Source organism: Thermobia domestica, unplaced genomic scaffold (genome assembly GCF_964235325.1).
Source record: "Thermobia domestica unplaced genomic scaffold, izTheDome1.hap1.1 HAP1_SCAFFOLD_1514, whole genome shotgun sequence".
Classification (NCBI taxonomy): domain Eukaryota; kingdom Metazoa; phylum Arthropoda; class Insecta; order Zygentoma; family Lepismatidae; genus Thermobia; species Thermobia domestica.
Window position 1 is genome coordinate 26,808 of NW_027657224.1, and position 8,306 is coordinate 35,113.

At 39.8% G+C, this 8,306-nt stretch overlaps 2 non-coding genes across 2 annotated transcripts; both read left to right on the forward strand.

Moving 5' to 3' along the window:
- The first annotated feature begins 2,671 nt into the window (after positions 1-2,671).
- Positions 2,672-2,790, forward strand: LOC145677872 (5S ribosomal RNA). The gene has a single exon (XR_014130069.1). It is a non-coding gene; the product is annotated as a 5S ribosomal RNA (ribosomal RNA).
- A 177-nt stretch (positions 2,791-2,967) lies between these two features.
- LOC145677870 (5S ribosomal RNA) lies at positions 2,968-3,086 on the forward strand. The gene has a single exon (XR_014130067.1). It is a non-coding gene; the product is annotated as a 5S ribosomal RNA (ribosomal RNA).
- Positions 3,087-8,306: the final 5,220 nt, after the last annotated feature.

Below are 8,306 nucleotides of genomic sequence, written 5' to 3' on the forward strand. Positions count from 1 at the left end.
GTGTGCATTGCCCCGCGTTACAATACATGACCAAAAAAAAGAGAAAAAGAGCTGCACTGCCTTCAGTGTAGACATGTTCGTATTCGTAGAAAATGATTTTAGGTACACGATAGTACAGTAATCTATCTTCACATGCTTCAGATGTGAACGATACCTACACATGAAGAGGGCTCCCGAGGTTTCCTTTTCCAATAGGATGGAGCTCCACCACACTTGCAGAATGACGAGAAGTTATGTTAATAAATATATCCCAGAGTGTTTCGTAACTCGCCCTTGGTCCTAATGATGAAGCGTTCTTCAGATGGCCCCGATGTCTCCACACATGATACTATGCGACTTCTTTTCACGAGGCTCTCAAAGATCACGTTTGTGTCCTAACATTCTCTGCAGATATGACACAGCTGCGATAGCGGATCACAGAAGCCTTTCCTCTCCTTACAAGAGACGTGTTCATTCGAGTATGTGAGTAATTCGACTATCGATTAAATATCTCCCGTGTCACGATAGTAGTCACTTTCAATTCTTCTAACGAAGGTAAGAAAAAATGCTATACAAACTTCCTTTCGGTATATAAAGGATTAGGGGCCCAGAGAATATTTTCTTTCAAGAGGATACATTCTTTTTCGAACACCCTGTATATAGATCCTCTAATTATAACTGCAAACAAAATGTTGATTTTGCAATTGCTTCCATGAGAGAATATTCTGTGCACTTTCTTTCTGAAGGGCCGGGCCTAAACGTTTTCCTTAATCATTAAATTTAGTAGTTATCTACAATTACATAGTTTTCCATTGTTCTCAAAATAAAGATTTTTCTCTATGAATTGTTGAATGTTGCTAGGGATATTGAAGTAATTCTTTTTAGTGTTTTTTTCTTTACAATAATGTACTGAACGCCTGCATTAAGGAAGTTCGTGTGTCCATCTTGCAAAATGTTTCGTCTTTTTTCATGCCCACTAAGGTAAATATTCATTTTGCTCTTTTCTCTGTATGCAAACCACATTTCTTAAAGGCAACATTTTCATACAAATGTAGTACTAAAAACTTCTAATTGGCAACATCTGGGCTGCGAAGAGGAAAAAGAAAGAAATCTCGTACGTATTCGCGCGCAATTCGGAATTAGCCAATGAAAAGCACAAAAGCGGCCACCATCTCTCTCTCTTTCTTATTAACGGTTTTGTACTTTCTGCAGTTCTATCAGTGCTGCTAACCTCTTACTATATCATTGAATATGTATGTTTAGATATATATATATATATATATATATATATATATATATATATATATTTTTTTTTACAAAAAATCATACTACTACGGAATAATATTAAATGCCTTTAAACCCTCATTTCTGTTTGCACTTTCTGTTACACTACCTTCCCCGAACTTCTTTCAAGTTATTAAGTGCAGAACGGGGAGTTATACATATTTACTTGCGCTTTGACAATATCTGCACATTGTGTAATAATAGGAGACGTATAAAATAAAACTATATACTAATACGTATATATATATATATATATATATATATATATATATATATATACAGTACACATTCCACTATCCGAGGCTTTCCTTTTCTTTTCTTGCTGACGATAAATTACGCTTTTAGAAATGTTGTCTGAAAACAATAAGAATATGTGCAAAAAATACAATCAGAGGTAGAGGTCTTTAACAGGAAATAAGCAAGGGAGTTGAAAAATTTTTTATGCATGTAAAAAATATAGACATGAACCAACTTGTGAAATAAAAAGACCAGAAAACTACTCTTTCTAAATTATGTGTAAACTTTTTACCGAAAACGAAAGTTGCACGAAAGACTTTTTGTCCGTTTTTTGGCCTCCGGTGCTTGGGGTCCCTGATTCAATCCCAGCTCGTGCCGTGTGAACTTTGTCGTGCATAAAGACCGTGCTCATGGGTTTTCTCGGGTTTCTCCCGTTTCCTCCCACTTTCTTCATTCAGTACTCATCATCACCGTCTCCTTTAGCGTAACCGGTATAAGTATGCGACGTAAATCTAAATATTTCATTTCATTTCCCTTTTCTGCTCATACTGCTGATTATGCGCGATTATGCCAACATCCAACTCCGCGGATAATCGTGCGATTACTGTATATACAACTAATACAGATACAACTAATTATATTATCAGTTACAGTATCGGTTTTTATTTACTAATTTGCCTCACTTTATTTGCATCCCTGCAGTAAATAATTCTTATCGATAATAGTTAAAATGTATATTACATTTTAGTGCTTCACGACTGAATGATCATCTGCCTTACGTTATCTCGCAGCTGAAGAGAATGCTACACTGAAAACTACCTTGCGTTATAAAGGGTAAGTGAAACATATCTTAAAAATATCTTTCATACATTTCATTGTGTACATTAAAGAATGTAAGTTTGCCTTTTTCCTGTAATCAATACTTAATAAAGGATTTATTTTTATTTATTTATATACAATTTCATACGTGGTTCGTGATAGTAAACTCGATAGGACACAGTGGCACTATGAACATCCGAATCACTCATCATTCGAACATTCAAATATTTATTCGAATATTAGTATATTCCAAGTAATGTTAACGACGTTAATATGCTTGCCTTTATAGTTAATAATGTCAATTCTTACTTAAAACATACTTCCTTAACAGGACATTGAAGAAAAGGTAGTTGCCAACGGCCATACCATGCTGAATATACCGGTTCTCGTCCGATCACCGAAGTCAAGCAGCATCGGGCCTGGTCAGTACTTGGATGGGTGACCGCCTGGGAACACCAGGTGCTGTTGGTATACTTTTTCTAATTTTGTTTTTCACAAAGACGAATATTCTCACATCGTTCACCACGATAATTTCGTAATCATGCATTACTTAAAACAATTAGCAACGCTTTCCACGCGCTGGTCTTTTTGAGTATTCACCGACAAACCTACGTAGCTACAATAACTCACTCGAAGCCATATGCATTCGCCAACGGCCATACCATGCTGAATATACCGGTTCTCGTCCGATCACCGAAGTCAAGCAGCATCGGGCCTGGTCAGTACTTGGATGGGTGACCGCCTGGGAACACCAGGTGCTGTTGGCATCTCTTTTTCAAATTTCATTATCCTTCAAGTACGAAAATACTAGAAACATTAATTTTATAGTACTTTCAAGAGATAATTTATCAACATTATTTCATAGCGATTAATCGATATTCTAAGCGTTATACCCACTATTTCTTACACTAACAGCCTGTTTATTTGCACGGCACATTAAAATAACCTGATTTCCGATCCGTGTGCACCTACTACTATACTTAACACGGAATGTATTACCACTTTTTAAAAGTAAATTATTATGACTAAGTGTAGATCTCCGGCGAGTAAATGCCTTTCGTATACAAGCACGACACATCTCCGCTATGTGCTTTACTTTTTTACTAACAGCATATAGAAATTGGATTTCAACGTGTTTCTACATAACAGAATGAAGCAAATTTCGTGATTTAACTCTTTCGAATAATGTGTTGGTCCTGACAAGGACCGTTTGAAATGAAAAATCTTGAAGAAGATTTTTACTTAGAGCTTGTGTACTTGGTAACAGCCTTCGTACCCTCACTTACAGCGTGCTTGGCAAGTTCACCAGGCAAAAGAAGGCGCACAGCTGTTTGGATTTCCCGGCTGGTGATAGTTGACCGCTTATTGTAATGGGCCAAACGAGAAGCTTCAGCAGCAATACGCTCGAAGATGTCATTAACAAAGCTGTTCATGATACTCATAGCTTTGCTAGATATGCCAGTGTCAGGATGCACTTGCTTCAAAACTTTGTAGATGTAAATGGCATAGCTCTCCTTCCTCCTCCTCTTCTTCTTCTTATCTCCCTTGGAGATATTCTTTTGGGCTTTACCAGCCTTCTTTGCAGCCTTTCCGCTAGTTTTTGGTGGCATGATGACTCACTCGTTCAGCAAAATTAGATGTGTCCGCCGATTTATCGACTTCATTTAAATTACAGTACGTGTTTCAATTCGCGCCAACTGCCTTGCTTTTCATTTGATGCACTCGGGTGCACGCTTGAAGTAGTAACAAAACTGACTTGATTCATGGGAGGCCGCAATGTCGGCTACCTTCTTAAGACTGTGGATACCTAACGGTGACAACTAAGCAGTCGCTACTCATCGAGAAGCTCGCAATGCTGCAGCGCTAAGTAGAAAGAAGATCGAAGCAGATAGACGCCGCAAGAAGAAGAGACTCATTATAAGTGTTATCAGGATAGTCTTTTGAGATAATCCTGCTTTAAAAGAGAAGAGACTGTTGTGTTAATAAAGAACATTGCTTCAACACACACTTACACACACCGCTTCCTGGGGAAATTATCATTGCTTTCCGTCGGCTTGACCCCCTATTGTGCGTCAAGCTTCGCGCTGGCCATATAGGCTGAACAGGCTTTGCCGACAGTCGGCTGACGGGAACGCTTTGTTATCTCTCTGGGATAGCATTAGTGAAGCACCTACACAAAACTAGAGAGACTTTCCCTCAATTAGTGACCGGCCCTTATCAGGCCCACATACACCATGCCACGCCAGAAGAAGAAATCACCCGCCAGAAGACCGGGTAGGGAGCCATCCCAAGCCCGCAGAGACTGCAGCGAAGACTCAAGAAAGAAGAAGACGACCACAAACCAAATCAAGAACACGCCAAGAGAACCCACCCAGGAAGAAGAAAAGGGACATGAAACCCCCAGCAGGAGAGAAGCAAATGAAGAAAGAAGAGAAGACCAGCAACAGCCAGACACTCCATCGGCACAACAAGAGGCAGTTCCGCAAGTGAAACTCTATGAAGTCACTTACACAACCGAGGAAGTCATTAACATCATAGCTGAAAAGATGGACACCTCAGAAGTACGCGTCACATATAGAGGATACAAGAGGTTCAGGATTGACTTCGCCACACCAGTAGTACGAGATGTTTTTCTGCGCATCTTCAAAGCCAAACACTTTGGTGACAGAGCAATATTGATCCAAGCCAGAGGACAAGAAACAACCGAATTCGCCACACCAGAAGATATGACATCTGAGGCATCCGGCCCTTTCAAGGACCAGAAGTCACCACACCCTAGAGCAGACAATGAAGTCAATGAACCAGCTGCCGAAGAAGAGTTCACAGTAGTGAAAGGCAAACGCACCAAGAAGAATAAAGAAGACTCGCCAACACAGCAAGAAGACCCACGAACCAAGAAGAATGAAGGCGACAAGAGATCCCACCAAAAGCGACCAATATTTACGTGTGTTATCAAAAACGTACCAGTCACCACAGATGTTGAAACCTTCAAAACTGAATTAAGGAAACTGAGAATCAATTTCACAAACGCAGTGAGGATACAAACCCAGAAAGGACCTGCACCCTTACTCAGATTGTTCTCAGAAGATCCCGCTCAAATAAATAAATTGATAACACATGGAATCTCCATAGGGACGGCACATCACAAAGTAGAAACATCTAGAGCACCGCCACGGCCGATGCCGTGTTACAAATGCTATCAATATGGGCACCAGAGAGCTTTGTGCAAAAACAGAAGAGTGTGCCATCGTTGCGGGAAGGAACACGAAGACACCTGCAATAACCCAATTAACAACAACTTCTGTGCAACCTGTCGAACAACAGGCCACAGAACAGGAAATAGCAATTGCCCAAGAAGACCACGTCAAACTCACACCATAGCTATGAAAATCTTAACAGAAGACCAGCTTACACAAAAAGAAGAAACTGCAAAGCAGCAAGATATAGACGATGGCCCTAATAAGGACCAGACCACCCAACAAGAAGAAGAAAGGAAGAAACCGGAAGACCCACCCAGAGCTACCAAGGAACAAGAACAAATTGCTAATATCCTACAAACACTTATTGATGACGCCATGCATACAGTCACCAACAGAATCATCAAATGGATTACCTCAGTCTTAACTTTCACAATAGAACCGGCAAACCACCAACGACTCACCAGAGCAATAAAAGAAGCAACAAAGAAGATCTACCGGCAATCCTTCAGCCCCATCTTAACAACAGATGGACAGCTATACGTTCCTTCTCTACAACGCATCAATGGAGCCAACGTAGAATAAAAAAAAAAGAAATTCTGCAGACAGATGACGACACAAGCACCGACCAAAGGATCAAGAAGACGGCCAAATTGCATGTTAAAAAAATAACAGTCTTCCCTACTAACAAAACACCTCCCAAATACAGACAACACAGATAGCTTAACACATACAGATAGGTTTTAGTAATTTAAAGTAAACTATAATTTATTAATTTATTATTACAGACACTTTTACATGGATTTTCACCACCCTTCTCAAGTGGTTTTGCCATGTAAATACTATTGCATGCAGCATGACCGATAAAGGGGGTTTTTTCCTGGTTTCCAGGTTTTTTATCCCTCTATCAACACAATAAAATCTTCTTTCGCGCTTTCCTATCTTCTATTTTACCCTTCTTTCTTTCTATCTACACTTTAACTACAGATACGCGTGTAAATGTCTTTCGTTAAAGATAGAAGCCGCGAGACACACCCACCGACACCAGCTTTAGGCTACTAATTGCATGTGAGGAGAGGCATGTAGATAGATGGTTGATGCCTTACTCTCTGTCAGGGCGCGGGCTTTCCCGAGGGGCGTCCTTATTTTTAACTTTTCTGTTTCTGTTTCTGTTTGGAGGCCGCAATTTTTCCTCTCATCTTATTACGAAAGAATATTGAACAATGTCTGGTCGCGGCAAAGGTGGAAAAGTCAAGGGAAAGAGCAAGTCCCGCTCCAGCAGGGCTGGCCTTCAATTCCCAGTAGGCAGAATCCATCGTCTTTTGCGAAAGGGTAACTATGCCGAACGAGTTGGTGCTGGCGCTCCCGTGTATTTGGCTGCAGTCATGGAATACCTGGCAGCTGAAGTTCTTGAGTTGGCAGGCAACGCTGCTCGTGACAACAAGAAGACTAGGATTATTCCACGTCATCTGCAGTTAGCTATCCGTAACGACGAGGAATTAAACAAGTTGTTGTCTGGAGTTACAATCGCTCAGGGTGGTGTTTTGCCCAACATTCAAGCTGTACTTCTGCCCAAGAAAACTGAGAAGAAGGCATAAATGTAAGACCTATATCTCATACAAATCGGCCCTTATGAGGGCCACAAACCCCTTTATAGAGGAGATTTACGATTGAAATGAATTGTTTTCGATATACAGACTCATCAAAAGTGTCTGAGATAGTTGCTTAGTTTCATTCGAAATTCTCGCTGCTATTCGATTAATTAGTATATGTGTAGTCGTCGATCGTAATTGAAGCCCATAGGAAGTCACACTAACTTTAGAATACTCCAAACAGCGATGTGCTTAGTTCCCACTACATTATTAATTATAAGATCATTACCTTTTGTATTGTCGCTAGCTACATTTTTTTGATATTTGCGTACATCGGGCTCATATTACCCAGAGGACAGGACAGTCGAGCCCAGATTCTCAGCAATGGAAGAAAACCTCATACCACATATTCTCATGTACTTCATGCTAGACAAAGGAATTTCCAACATTCTTAAAGCACTCATGTTTCTCTCTTGCGTTGGCTTGGCTGAAATTACTCTGTTCAATATGTTCTCGACATTTATTATTGTTCATTACTATGCCCCAATGACATCATGAACAGAGCGGATCAGAAAACTTTCCTAAATTTCTTTTGCAACATAGTAATGACATTAAATGCACACTTAAGTACGATTTATTCTTTGCAAGGTCGATATTCATATTTGTGTGATATGTGTTATATGTATATGGTTTGTAATACGCAACTACTCTTATTCTCTGATCTCAGAACTCATTTGCTACTGTGCCCAACGAGCGAGCCTAGGTTTCTTGTAACTACTGCCTTTCTTTAGTAAATAATGTGAAGTATACAATGCATTAACCTACATCTCATATTTGTATTACTCTTTATTTTAGTAACCCGCTACGAAGTGTCATTAATTTACATGTAAATCACAATAGACACTACCGCAAAAGAAAGAAATCGAACCCAAGACCACGTAAACAAGATAAAGGACAAGATTCAGGTTTCTAACGCATTATTCGCCCCTCACAGCACAGTATAGAAGTTGTATAAGCCTCTATACGTACATCCTACTGTCAGAACAGAAATTCCGACTTGCGTTTCGCATCTCTCATGCTCGCTACTTCCAACAAATCGCCAATTTCCAACCAGAACCCCTTCTCCAGCATTAATACTGCTACATGATATGAATACGTATACATGAACGTACATAATGTAAAAAAAAACGTATGATTT